The sequence below is a fragment of the Alligator mississippiensis genome, chromosome 7, assembly GCF_030867095.1.
Source record: "Alligator mississippiensis isolate rAllMis1 chromosome 7, rAllMis1, whole genome shotgun sequence".
Lineage (NCBI taxonomy): Eukaryota > Metazoa > Chordata > Crocodylia > Alligatoridae > Alligator > Alligator mississippiensis.
Window position 1 is genome coordinate 22,458,549 of NC_081830.1, and position 15,113 is coordinate 22,473,661.

Consider the following 15,113-nt stretch of genomic DNA (forward strand, 5'->3'; position numbering starts at 1 on the left):
GCTCTCCCTCCCCACCCTACTCCCATACACTACTCTTTGGTTTTCAGGAACAGCAGCAATGTGGCCAAATAGACCTATGGTGTAACTTCCTTGACAAGGGAAAGGTTTAGTGTAATCACTAAATGGACCAAACACCCCTCCTTCTCCCCCCCCCACACACTTTGTAGGGTGCTGACTTCTTCATAAACGGGATGCCTTATTTCTGCAACACCCAGGAGTGTCCTGGGCATTTTGATAGCATGTAGGATGACAAAAGTCCTTGCCTCAAAAGTCTTCCAACCATGAATTCAGTCTGCTCCAATTTTTGTAAGATCTAAGCCTATTGTGCCCTGTCAGCAAAGTGTTAAAATACACCCTGCCAACTGTACTGAGCACAAAGCTGCCATTTCAGTCATAAGATTCCAGTTCATTTTGGCCAAGAATGGAACTCGTATTATCTAGCCAATCAGGTGCTGATGCATCACTGGTTCGAGCAACTCGGGAGAAGGAACGCAGCCAAGAGAGAATAGAAATGCATGTGACAGAGTAGAGAGTGTGAGTGCATGTGTGTGCGTAGGGTAGACTGACTAATTTAACAGGCTTTTAAAAATGGGATGAAGTTTCTTTACATTACTTAAAAGCCTCTTCTAAAGAGCAGCTGCTTCCTATTAATATTGTTCGGAACGATAATCTTGGCTCTGATCTATCTTTAGTCTTGCCAGCATAAATGGGGAGCTGAAGGTGCAGCACAAAGGGGTTATGTCAGTTGCTGCAGGGGCTTCAGATCTGGGACCAACCAGCTGAAAACGCAGTGATGCTTCCCTGAAGAAGAGCAGAGCAAAAGCAAAGAGAATCAAATACATTTTAATGTGGGATTTGAAGAAGTCAAGGTTTATTTTCCCTCTTTTATTTTGCAGTCTGGCTTCCCCTTTGCTTTATGAGTGTGACTATGCACAGCTAAGAAAGGTGGCCCTTGTGCCTGAAAGGAGAGTAGGACTCGAGAGAGTTCTGTTGTAGGCTGGCCCTGGGCCAGTATCAAATGCATAGCACCTGCACCTGGGCCAGATCTTTTGGAAAGAGCGCAGCTTCCATTTAGGCAGCTAAGTAAGACTCTGCTTTTCAGCGCGGACTCTTGTGGCCAGATGTTGGAAGAGATGGGTATGCATTGTTCTGACCCAAATCTCTTCCTGTTTTGCTCCTCATCAGTAAAATGGGGAGGATCCTCTTCTTGCCTATGTGGTTTGGGGACTCCCACTTTGGTTTGGGGCCTATGTCTTACTGTGTTTGCACAGTACCTAATCAATGAGAATTAAGCAATATGTTTTACAAGTAGTTATGGAAATCAATGGGTATTAAATATGGATTGAACCTCAAGGCTGTTAGAGAAATGATTAGAGTGATGGAAAAATCTCTCAGTAGTTTGGATGTGTATCTGAAGCTCTGTTGCTTAGACCAGAGAATAGGCCGAGAATGCTACATGCAGAGTCTCTTCTAGGAGCTATAAAGGAGTAGCTTGCTTTTGGCATTAGGCTACTACCTCTCCTTACCAAAATCAGGATGTTCAGGGGTTGGAAAAACATTGGACTAGAAAACATACTTGGAGTAGAAACAAAGCAAACACAAATTGTTAACTACACTTCCTCCCTCTCCGTTGACTGGCCCTGTGCAAGGGGTTTTGGGCTAGGATTCAGCCGACTTGGGGCCTATTCTCGGCTCTGCTGCCCATGTGCTGTATGACCTTGGGCAGGACACTGTAATACTCGCTCTCTCTCTCTTGATTTCCCATCTGTGAAAGAGAAAGAGAACTGTTCTCTAGGCCTTGTCTATTGAGATTGTGAGCTTCTGGGAGACAGCCATTCTTGCCTCCCTTATCAAGTGTCAAAGGGCATGGAAAACTGCTGCATGAGAGCTACACATATTTTTAGAAAAATAATAAAATGCCTGTATCTCAAAAAGAAATTGAAAGCAAAATCCTCAAACCTAGTTGTAACATACCAGTACCTAGAAGCTCATTTATCCTAAGCACTGTGCAGAGTAAAAGAAGTTTATGATCTAAATCAATTATTGAGAAGAGCCAGGAGGGAGGCTCAAGACACCGGAGTATAGCAGACTGGGGGAGAGATCCTCTTGGGTTTTCTGAGTCCTAGCACCCTATTAGCTCGGCTTTGCTTCTTCCCCCAAAATAGCCTCCAGCAGAAAATCTCTCAAATGCCCATTACATGTGACTTCAGTGAAACTTGGAGCAATGACTGCAGGTTTTATTCCCAACCATTTTAAAACTAATTGAGCAGCGATGTACATTGGCTTTCCAGGCTTCAGTTGGTTTCTCAGGATTATTACAATAAAAGACTGTCAGGGTATATATCTGTTGCCAGCTGAATGCTGATCACAAGGTGATGGCTACAGTGTAGAGATGCTTCACAATGGAAGCGGATGAGATGTGTGGCTCATTAGAGGGTGAGGCATCCACTTGGCATCAAATATATATTCCTTGTTCCCAGGTGTTGCCCTTTGACCCAAGCCTGGCTGCAGAAGAGGCCTTAAGCAATTCTCCTCTCCACTCAAAGGTGGGGTGGAAGAATGTGACTGGAATCCAAACACTTTTCTGACTTCCTTGAATTTCCTCTGCTTTCTTAATCATTTCCTGAAAGTCCTGGAGTTGTCATGAGAAATCTCTGCCTTGATGCTGTGTAACAAATTGCAACGTGCCCTGTCTTTCTCCAGGGGTTGAAGAATAAGGTTTCCCCACCCCATAAAGGAGCATCCTTCTTCATTTTCGGTCATCAGGGCATTTCTTTCTCAAGGTGTTTTAATAAACCAGTTGACTGACTGGCTGAGCTGTATGGACCAGAGGTGAAATATTATGTTGTTGGCCAAATAAGGCAAGTCTCTGAGTAGAAAAAGTGGGAATGAGAAAACCTTTCCTCAGTAGGACATGCCCATACGAAAGGCAGGCATCAATTGTGTCACAGCACCAGCACATGCTGATTTGAAGTACTTGCATCATTCTTATTACCATAGAAGGAGCTATAGATTATCTGCATGTAATCTGTAGCTCCTCAACGCAGTGCTTTGTCCTTGTAGGGGCCATAGCTGGGTCTTTGAGCTGAGGCAGTACAGGCATGTGCTTTTGGACAGAGAGGCCCCAGGCTCTGTCTTCCTTACCAGTTGGATAACCAGGAACATGGTGCTAATGTGTGTCTGAGTCTTTACACATCAGTGGATTTGAACCTTCAGTACCAAAATCATCTTGAGCTATGACGGTAATCTATGATTTGGTAGCAGCAGGACATTGCTTATGGACAGTGCCCAGCCACTCCAGGGTGAGATATTTTTGTCAGTGTATTTCATCAGCATTTGTGAGGCTGCTAGCTAACCATGCTGTACAAGGGATGGCCCTAGGGGTGGTCTCGAGGCCAGTCTGTGCCTGCAATGTCCAGCTGTGCTGTACATACTTTGCTGTTTTTAAAGGTAGGAAATGTTCAGCTGCTCATCATGCTTCCCTTTGTATCATAGAGGCACAATGCCTCTTGTTGCCCTTTCCCCTTGGCCTTTGTCTTACTGGAGGAGGCACTGCTTAGCTCATCTACGTAACTTTAAAATGTTATGTTGTCACTCTGGTACTGTGGTAAAAAATCCAGCGACTGCTCTTCTCTGGATCCTTCTAGCTATACAGCTCAGAGTACTTGACATTAATTAAGCCTTGCTACCTCCACTGCAAAGTATTGCTTTTTTTGCAGAGGCAGACTGAGGCACAATACTTCATTTTTCACACTGAGTCACCATCAAGGAATAAACTCTATAAACTGCGGTGCCCACTCCATATGCAAGTGCTCTGGCCGCTGGGCTGATGGGCTAAAGGATGGGATGGACTCCCCTCCTTCTTCAGCATCAACCGTTTGTTCTGCCTGGTTTTGTTTCAATCCCAGTTTCAGGGATTTATGTGGAGTGCTGTGCCCTGTAGCACAGAGCAGGCTTGCCCCAGAGTATAAGTGATTGTAGCAGGTCCCTTCTGTGCATGCCTAGAAGGACAAGTCTATTCACAAAGGAGGAAATAGGATCTAAATTCTATGTATATGGTAAGAAGTGTCTCTTCAGCACCTGAATTTAGATGTGTATGTAACTCTTGGGCCAAATAGGATTTAAACTCCTTTGTCTTAAGCTAAAGTATATGAAGTGCTTCATGGCCTTGCACTCTTTTATGGAACTTTAATGGATGTAACTGAGAGGTGCAAACAAGCCATGCGTCTTTTTTGTAAGCAAATTTAGCTTCTCCCTCTCTCTCTGATGAGACATGTATTGGGCACCAGGAAGAGAGAGAACTTTTTTTTTTTGTTTAATTTGCAAAACTTCAACAAGCTTCAACCTGCATTGTTGGAAGGTGAGAGCCAAGGAAGAAGATGCAAATACCAGATGATAACAGGTCTCAGGTGGGCAGGTGTACACAGGAAAGTAGAAATGAGCTTTGCAGAAAAGGAAGAGGTTCCTGAGAGGTAGTTTCTCAGTTAATATCGATTTACTTAACCCAGTGGAAGTCTTGGAGTGCTGCGCATTTATGCCAGGGGTGTATTTTGCCCTATAGCTGTAGTTTCAAATGGGTCTTTGCTAATAGCAGTTTTAAGACCAAGTTCCAGCTGTGCTAGGTAGCAGAAATGCCACAGGCAATGAAAGGTGGAAGGGTTCTAACCTTCATTTGCTTTCCTCCTTTCTCCCTCGCTGCATCTTTCTTGGACAGTTTAGCTTTCAGTGGCTTTATGCTATGGATGAATATGTTTTCCTGTGGGCTGGAATATTTCTTGGGATTTGAGGTGGAGAGAAAAGCAAATGCTGTAGTTGGCTTGCAGGTCTTGTTGCAATGAGACATGTATGCTGCTTTAAAGGCATTTAAGGGCAATGAAAATGGCTCACTATTCACTCGGCGTGTGAGAAATTTTATTGCTGCATTAGAACAATATTTACAGTCTCAGTAGGGAACTGCAGTATGCATGGGGTGTAGCCAGGGCATAGAGCACATGAAGCCAACAGATAAGTGTACATATGTAACTTAGATAGCCACCAGTGCTATTCATTCATGTTATGACTATCAGATTTATACCAAGGGATTTTTTTGCAAAAGCTAAAGGCAGCTGTTGCCAGCAACCAGTCACAAAACAAGCAATTGCTGCTTTTCTCACTCTCAACCCCCTGCTCAGTTATTAAACTGAATCAGCAGAAATTCAGGATCGAGGTGTCTTGTTCTGTCACCTGTAGGTGACCAGACTTGGCAAAGGATTGCATTCCGAAGCTTAGTTTTCTGCCCCTTGCACTTTAACTCAGATGACAGGTGGCAAGACATGTGGTTGTTATAATGAGAGGACAGGAGACCTCGAAGATTATCCAGATTTTTTAAAAGCCTTTCAGAGCTTTACTGAGGTTAACCAATACCTTGAGTTGTGCTTGGAAGTAAATTGGGTGGTACCCCAAATAGCTGCATTGAACAGTTGTAAAAAACACTAACTGTCCAAGAGCCACTTTAGTGTTGTGTGTGACTTGTAGCAATGAAACAAAGCAAGAAGTTGAGACTTTTTTTTGTTGTTGCAAGTGACCAGTTATCTGTAAATTATGTATCTCAAAATTATGGGTTTGATACAGTTTGCAAGTCTGACTTTTTTTCAAGCTAAAAATATTTTAAATGTCTTTCAAAGTCAGACATCCCAAAACTGAGATACTGGGGGAAAAAAAAGATACTGTGTCTTTTATAAAAAACTTAGCATCCCTCATGACCTGTTCGTAATGAGGATGGAGCTATACAATACTGGGAGCTGCACAAAAAGCCTTGCTAAAGCAGAGGAAAAACCAATATTGTCCTTCTGCTAATCTCATTCTTCTAACAGAATGTACCACTCCCCATCCTTAAGGGAAGTTTGCTCCTTGACCTGAGAATTCAGCCCAGTGGCAAGGGTCTCCCCTGAGGTCTTGTGGGTGGATCTGCCTGAAGTCCCTTCCTCTGAGGCAGCGATAAAACATCTGTTGTCTTGAATAACATCAATCGTGCCTTAACCATGTCATGTCAAAGTGCACATTGTGACTGCTTCACTGGATGTTGGCTTGAGGGATACATCTTGCACTAGGTTTGCTTCTAGAGCTCCACTGAAGTGACGAGAAGGAAAATGCTCTTGCGTCTTTGACTCCTTTTTGACTCATTGGTGTCAACTCCACCTATATAGTCATTGTGTTTTCCATGATGCTTGGGGACTTTTTCTGATTTTGTTCCAAGGGCAGCACATCATGTTGTGGCAGTCAGTAATGCACTTTTTTTTTTCCCTTTTCCTGGGAACAGTTGCTTTATCCAGAGGAAGGAAAGATTTAATTACAGCAGAAATATATCCTTCCTCTGCAATACAATGCAAGGGGTTCCTCAGCACTGCCTTGCAGCTGAATAGGATTCAGTAAGGGTTAAAGTAATGCCAAACTAGGAAACTTCTGCTGTACATCAGAATTTGGTCCAGGTCCTATGTGAGGTCCATAGAAGTTGCTACAGTGACTTTAGGGATCTTTGGCTTGACTCCCCTAACAAGATGTATAGACTTGGGATTTCCTTCATGGTAGCTAAAATGAGGTCTTCCGCGTGTTTCGGGGGGGTGATGGGGGGTACTGTTTGTTTATCTGGTTGGTTAGTTTCTACAATTATGATGATGCATAATCCATTATATTGGTGAATTGTGTGTGTGTGTACCTGTGGTTTTTTTCCTATGAAGTTGAACCTGTAATTGCTGCTTGCCTCTCCCATGTAAAATCAAATGAAAAGCAATTCCCTCCACTGTCCTGCTGTCCTTGCTCAATTGTTCTTGTGTAACAAATATGGCCAAAAAAGTAATTTCTGTTTCCCTGCATTCAATTCCTTCCATTTCTTTCTGATTTTTCCACTGTGTTCATAGAGTTTTCAGAAAAAATGGGCTCCCAAGGAAGTGGGATGGCCAGTGTTGAAACCACTTTGTAGTTTGTTTTTGTATGCTTTTTTTTTATTGTTATGGTATAATTTTTGTGCAGTTACAAATCTGTGAGCAATTTGGGTTTCATTTTCGTCACTTGTGTGTGGCAGCCACTCAGATTGTCATGGTAATAGCCTTACTAGGAGCCAGTTGCCTCCTTCGTCCAAAACATAGCCCTCTTTCAGGTAAGCCTTCAAATCTCCTGTAGTTTTTAGTGGTGTAAGGCTTAGGAGACAAATGGCTAATTGACTGGCCAATTCACCTGCAGGTCTGTATGAGCACAGCTATGCCACAGGCTGTTCAGAGCAATGTGGCATGTTTGAGGGCACTGCTCCCTATCCCCAAGTCTACTGTGTAGACAAGCTCCTGGTTGGGTGGAATTTGAACTGCACCAGCCCTTTGGGGTTGGCGAGGGTGGTGCATGTCTTGCAGAAGGCAGTGTGAGACAGAGGAATGGTTTGAAAGAGCAAAGAAACCCAAATGACCAGCAAGTCTATCATCCTCCTTACTTTTGTGTTTTATACCTCTTGCTGTTAAGTCTGTTCAGTGCAGGGGATGCCTGATGCTCTGGGTTTGTAAAATAGCTGTCTTTTGTGGCCTTGTTCTCTGTTGTGGTCTTTAGACATAAATGCAAATAAATAAGGAAAGAATCCCAAAGTCCCAGTTCAAATAAAATTCACATTAGCCACAGCCATGGCTTGTTGACAGCTGTTTTGTGACCTTGGATGATCCTGGACATTACCATAATACAGATAATTAATAACACACGGAAGTTAGTTTGTTCACATATATATTTTGTAGCCAAAGTATAGAAGTAATATAGAAATAATCCTCAAAAACAGGTATGCAACCATTAAATGTGCCAATGCTTAGAAAAATATTTTTAAGTCCTGTTGAAATAACTTACCAGGATCAATTATCAGTGCAGTAATAAAAACCTACATAACTGGAATAAATCTCTTTTTCTGCTTGTTCAAACTGCATCAATTCCCCAGCTGAGAATAAAATTGTGCTAGGATTTCAATATGATTGGCATCAAATTCTTCTTGGGCTTGGTTGATTACTCCAATCAAAACAGTGTATCAAGGAAAGAATAGTGATTTGTTTTCATAGCAAAACGCTCCAACCCATGAGACAAAAAATAGGGCTGCACAAAATTCAAAGGAACCAACTAGAATTTTCACTTAAGCAGAAATTACATTGGATCTTCTCCTTCTTCTTCAGCAGAAGTATCCCCTTTAAATTGAGGTTGGGTATTGGGTATAATTTAGTTTTCTTTCTCCCTAGTACAGTAATTGTCTAGAACTGGGATGGATTCCCTTTGCATCAGCTTCTGTCCAAATAAAGAGCAAGTGCCAGTCTCGCAGAGACAGGCAAAGGATGGGAGAAAGAAAGAAAAATTCAAATCTTACCTGCAGGACACTGAAACAGTGCTGCTCTTCATTCTGCTTCAGTAGCAAAGCCGAAGATGGGGCATCATTTAGCAGTTCAATGCAGGCAGGTACAAAGGAAAGTCTGGGTTTTGCTCCTGGTTCTTACATAGGCTTTTTGGGTGAGTCAGTTCATTCTTCTGTGCCTCAGTTTTCCCATCTCTGTCTCTATCATAGATATAACCTTTACTGGTGTCACAGTTGGGTAAGGGTAATTTTGTTAATGTATGCACACAGCTTTGGGACTTATGCATGGAAGGCAGTATAGAGAGACAGTTAATAGGGCTTCTGTATGGGGTCAAACTAGACTCTCCTTGACTGCAAAAGGCCCTTTTGGTTCCAAAACAGTGCATTTTGGGGAACTTGTGTAGTCCAGTTTTATAGGTCTTCCTCATACTTCTGCACAGAGCAAATTTGGGAGTGTCTGATGGGTGAATGCACCAGACTGGCCACTCCCTCTGTGTGCAGGGCTGAGGCTGGGGTACGTGCCTCAGGATGACCCCCTGCCACACCACAAGCCTGAAGGAACTCCCTACTCTGCTGCGTGGCATATGCTCAGAGGCCAGGACTTGGGAAGAGAGGTAAGCCAACTGGCAGTCACGATTTATTGCCCCAGGACAGTGATGATTTATTGCCCCAGGACAGTGATCCGTGGCGTCGTTCTTCCTCGTACCACTTCACTTCTGATCCACATGCCTTACTGCTACCACTCTACCAATGTGCCGTGTCCTCTACTGCTTTGCTTTGGCAATCCCTTCCTTAAAGAAAGAGTGTCTATATAGCTTCAAACAAGTAATCTAATCTTTTGTGTGTGCACTTACAGGTCTCGCTGTCCTTTCTAGCCATGGGGCAGAATAAAAATCCTACACATTTCCTCATTCTGAGGACCTTCAAACACCTGGCAACCATAGGAGATGCTCAGACTCTAATTTGGGGTAAGTAAGTGTTACAGTCTCAAACAACAATATTAGTCTTTTGTTTTCTATAGCTTCTAACTGGGATTTTCGAAGCAGACACCCACATTCTAGAGTCTCCTTTGAAAATCCCCACCCCTATCATGTGAGCATTCATGACTAAAAAGTAAAGCCTCATCACTACTGAAATAAGTTGATTTTGGGGATATTTAGAGATGGTTGAGGTATTTCTCAATTAAATGTGGAGGTTGTTTTTTCTCTCTGGAAAATGCCATGTTATCGAACTTGAAATGTTATATGGAAATACTCGTTTTGAAGACAAAGTCTGTTGGGAAGGCTCTTCTGGTCTAGGGGGGAATTTTGCAAGGGAGGAAGAGGGAGAGAGAGATTTAAAAAAACCGATAGCTTGATGGCCAGGGGAGGCACTGACCTGGGATGTAGAAGACTAAGGTCCAAGGCTTTGCTGTGCCTAATTCAGAGCAGGGTGCTTGAGCCTATGTCTTCTGTGTCCTAGATAAGGGCCCTACAGCAGTCAGTGATGCATGTGGTTACTTGAGACTAGGAGGCAAGCTCCAAATCCAGAAGCCTGTTGGGGCTGTCTCTGGAGTGTTTGAGAGCTGCTGGTGGAGCTAGCTCAGAGCAGCCTTGCAGACATACATCAGGGTTTAGAACATGCTTCTGACAGATGTACGTATGGGGCAGGAGAGCATGTGTGCACACGTGTTTGGGCATGTCCTGGCCAACACACACAGTTGTCACAGTGGAGAGAAAGCTTCAGAAGCCCTTCTGCTGTAATTAAGCTGCATTGTGATCAGATGAGCCAAGTATGTGGGGGCCCAAAGACCCTGCTCCCTCCCTTGGGAAGAGGGCTGACACCTGAAAGGTGTAAAACTTTCCACATGTCCATCATCTTAGGCGCTCCCCCCTTCCCCCCTCCCCCCCCCCCCAGCAAAAATAAAAGTCGGTGCCTATGACTGATTCTCTCTGGTTCACACATCTGCAATAGTGCAATTGGTTTAGTTGATGGTGGCTGGAATCACATTTGTATGTCATTTTGGCTTCGCTAGTGATATTTTTGGTAACTGTTCCTGCAGCCAGATGTTCCAGGAGAAAATAAACCCTGCCTTGCCATGATTCCATAATTGTACAAACATGATTGTGTTTTCTTCTTTGGGATCCTACTGGATGATTTTCTTATGGCCTGAAATTTATGGATTTCTCACATTTGGAATATTATCCTTCCTGACACAACCGCAGATGCTACTCTTTATGAAAATGTTGTCTGTGTGTATGAAGCAGTTGCTTCTGTTTTTGAGTCCATTCAGTTTTTGGGTGCCCAACAGGGAAGAAGTGCTTGAGTACCTTTTGATTTAAACAGAGCACTCTTAAAGATGTTTCATCAAGCACCCAAAACCATCCTGCATAAATACATCTTGGCCATACGCCCTGTGTATGGATCGAAAGATGCAAACGAAATGGCATCTAAATGGAATAATGATATCAACAACACCCTGAAGCTTGACGTTCCCCATGTTCACCACACTAGTTATACAGAGTAATTAGTATCATAATCTATTTAATGTTCCTGACATCTTATCTTGGCAAGGTGCTCACCTAACCTTGTGTTACCAGAAAGGGCACAAGAGATTAAATTATGGCTAGAACCTCGCATTATGCTTTCATTATCCTACTTTCTTTCTTTGCTTTTAAGTTCTTTTTTGAATACCCAGTGGTGGAGCTATGGTGACAGATATTGTCCTTCATTGTAGAATGTGTCCTTTTTATGACTTTTTTTTTTTCAAACTACAGAGGAGGTGTCGTGGAAATACACGCAGCATACTTTTGGGTCAGGTCAGCAGAAGTTTTTATTTAAATGAAACTACAGCTGTAGGGGGGACTCCAAAGTGACATGGATTTTCTAAGCACTTGGAACGGGTTCCCCCCCAAGAGCAAAATCAGGAGGCTTATATACTTTTTAACAGTCGTGTACAACTCAAATGACTTACAGAGCTGCAATTTAGATTTTGAGGCCTTGTGGCCTTTCTCAGCTAAAGCTGTGAGGAGTGTCAAAGTATCTTGCTTACAGGCCTCCAAAGTGGGTGAGGCTAACAACAGATCATCAATATACTGAACAAGGGTGGACCCCCCTTTGAACGTGATAGGATCCAAATCCTTCTTCAGGATCTGGGAAAACAGGGTGGGAGACTCTGTATATCCCTGAGGGAGTCTTGTCCAGGTATATTGGAATCCCTAATAAGTAAATACAAACAGATACTGGCTATCCTCATGAACGGGGATAGAGAAAAAAGCAGAACAAAGGTCCACTACTGTGAAATATGTAGCATCTGAAGGGATACAGGAAAGAATAGTGGCAGGTTTAGGGATCACGGGGAAAGCGGGTAAAACAGTGGCATTTACAGCTCGAAGGTCTTGCACAAAGCAATAATTATCTTTACCAGGTTTCTTGACAGGTAGGATAGGTGTGTTACAAGGGGAGCACGTTGGGACAATAATCCCTTGCTCAAGGAGTGAGGAAATGACAGGCTTGATTCCTTCCTCAGCTTCCTTTGAGATGGGGTACTGTGGGACATGAGGAAGTGGCTTGGCAGGGTTCAGGGTGATACGCACTGGTTCAGCACTCAGCATGTGCCCCACTTCATTCGCATGGGTGGACCACAGCTGTGGAGGTACTCGTGCCAACAGTTCCTCTTGCAAGTAGGAAGTGTCAGGATCAGAGTGCTCCTGGGTTAGCAAAGCCACAAGCTCGGTTTCCCTCTGTTCCGGTACCTCAAGGTAAACACCATCTGGGCTACAATAAATCACGCATCCCAGTTTACACAGCAAATCCTTTCCAAGAAGGTTGACAGGTGCACAGGGGCTAAGAAGAAACGCATGATTTTCAGACAAAGGGCCAATAGAGATGGAGACGGGTTCAGAGACGGGATGTGGGATAGGTTGTCCGCCTATACCGACACCATTTACAGTTTCAGGAGAATGAGGTAGGAAAGGAAACTCAGCAGCCTTTAGCGTGGAGCGGGACGCTCCGGTATCAACAAGACAAGAGACAGGTTTACCAGAAATAAGGCATTCAACAAACGGACCAGATTGGTCAGTAGCAAGCAAAGGAGCGATGATGTCACTGTCCCTCAAGCTGTCCTATTCAACACTGGGAAAATTGACAGGAAGAGGAGGTGGGGGCTGGGGTCTGGGTCCTTGGCTGGGGCGGTTGGGGCATTTGATTTCCAATGTCCTTCTTGCTTGCAATAATGACATTGGTTCCCATAGCCTGGGTTTTGTGGGCCCGAGGATCTATCTCTTCCCCTGAATCTACCCGGGCCTCCCCTTCCCTGTCCTCGTCCCCTTCCTCTACCTGGACCCTGCAACTGAGAAATCTATAAGGCCATTAACTTAAACTCGGCATTGTCTTTAGACCGTTCCAATTTGTTATGAAAATGGTTAGCTGCAGCAAGGACTTCAGTCAAATCTTTAGTTTCCCAGCCAATAATTACTGTTTGAATTTTCTCAGCAATTTTAGGGTTAAGTCCCTGGATGAATGCTGCCACTATTGCTTGTTTAGCATTTCCGACCAGGTCATCCATTCCTGAATATCGTTCAAATGCCTGTTTGAGGTGTTCCAAATAGTCACTGGGGTGTTCATTTTTGTTTTATTTTGGTCCAGTCTGCCTTTTTTGGGCAAATTGTGAGAAATGCCCGAACCAAAGCATTTCTCTTGTCAATAAAGTCTTGACCAGTCCCTGGGTTTTGATCTGGCCAAGTACAGGCAGCGTACAGACATAGCATAGTTTCCTTGGGCAAAATGGATCGCATGAGCTGATTACTGTCAGCCCATGTTGGATTATAACAATTTATAACAGTCTGCAATTCTTCCTGAAATTTTTCTGGGTCTTCCCTGATTTTGGGGAATTTTTGAGTTAAATTGTAGTGATCACCTGGAGTCTAGGGTGCATGCACGGTTACTATATTTTATCCATCGGTGCCAATGTCTGGCATTTGTCTTAGGGGGAAAATCTGTACATCCTGGGATCTAAGATTGATGGGAGATCTTTCCATGCCTATTCCCATTCTTCTAAGTACACCTGTGGTGGGTTGTTACCCAGGAGTAAATTGCCACACTGGTGATGATTGAGTGGCAGATATGGTGGATGAGTCTGGACTATTAAGCTCCATGGATGAGTTTACCAAAGGAGCTTCAGCTAATGGGTTACTAGCCTGGGCTGCAGCCTGATGTTGAACCGGTTGTTGCTGATGTGGGAGTCCCAGGACGGCAGGGTTCGAACAGAAGTCAAGGATATCCTCTGCTGGCTCCGGCGGTGGGGGTGCCCCTAGCAATGCTGGATACATCGGAGCGGTGGCTGGCGTGTAATTTGGGGGAGCAGCCAATTTCTCCCGAACAGCTTTTAACTGCTGTTTTAATTTTTCTTGAGAGTCTTTTAGACTTCTAGTTTGAGATTCTGTTCGTCTTTTGGACATCTCGTCATACCAATAAAGAATGCGTCCCACTGGTTTCGTGGTGTTTTGGATCCACGGGACTCTAAAGCCCCTCTTAAGTGCACTAGTTTATCCTGATGAAATGTTTCTTTCTGTGGAAACTGCTTCACGGGATCACCCTTAGTATACCAGTTCCACTTATCCAGGTACTTGCAAGCCTTGGGAGAATAGTGTGTGTACATGAAGTATGTCAGAGTCCCCTTAGGGGGGACTGGAACTTGTTTAAACTGACCTGTTCCCATTTTCAGTCACACGGGGAGACGTAGGATAGGCTTATTTAGGATGTCCGTGCCACTCAGTGCCTTGCCCTGCAGTTTTTCACCACCCAGACAAAAGGCTTCTGACCTGACACGGCTCATAAAATGGAAATGGGGAGGGAAACACAAAAGGGATCCTTTCACTTCTGTTTTGGCAGAAGCTACTGGGACAAGGGGTTTGGAAAAGACAAAATCACTCTGAAGCCCTGTGCACTGGGACATGAGGTTCCAGTTGGGCCCCCTTGCTTTCAAAACTGCGGCTGAACCCAACCCTAGTCCCAGACCTGGTCAGTGGCTCATATTTCTAAATACACACACACACACACACACACATCCATTCAGTCAGCCAGACCCCTTCCCACATTGCCTCGGTTAACTAACTGTGAGCCCAATGTGCTGTTGGATGGAGGTGATTCAGACAGATTCTCCCTGAACAGAACGTATGTTACCAGACAGGATTACCAGACAGAAAATTTTAGCTGGCAGTAAGGTTCAGACTGACCTGTTTTAACAAGGTTCAGATCGAGTTACCACGGCCAAGCTGGGAGCCTACGGGCAGTCCTCCTCTGAAACCCCAATAGAGATTTTGAATTAGGTCTCTTACCTCTCAAGTTTGGCCCCTCAGGGTTCGGTGGGGGGGGCAGTCCGCAGTCCTCCTTCCTCAACACGTGTTCTGGATCCGAGTCACGGCACCAGGAATTGTTGTAGAAACACACGCAGCATACTTTTGGGTCAGGTCAGCAGAAGCTTTTATTTAAAAGAAACTACAGTTGTAGGGGGGACTCCAAAGTGACATGGATTTCCCAAGCACTTGGAAGGGGTTCCCCCCCAAGAGCAAAATCAGGAGGCTTATATACTTTTTAACAGTCGCTTACAACTCACGTGATCATAGTGGAGTTTGCTAGGAAAAGCAGCTACAAACAAACATTAGCTCATACTGCTTTGCTGTTATCAGGATGGGAACCATGGGGGAGACGAGGTTAGTTCACAAACCTCCTTCTTGCACCTGGAAATCAAAGTTGTACATACTTTTTTTTTTCTTTTCTGCTATCT

The 15,113-nt window shown here is 44.1% G+C and overlaps 1 long non-coding RNA gene across 1 annotated transcript in view; it reads left to right on the forward strand.

Annotated features, from left to right (window-relative positions):
* LOC109281947 (uncharacterized) overlaps nt 1–15,113 on the forward strand; it is a 149,082-nt gene that overhangs the window by 36,893 nt on the left and 97,076 nt on the right. The window contains exon 2 of the long non-coding RNA XR_002088776.2: nt 9,204–9,315. This is a non-coding gene — a long non-coding RNA (uncharacterized LOC109281947). The remainder of the gene's footprint in view (nt 1–9,203; nt 9,316–15,113) is intronic.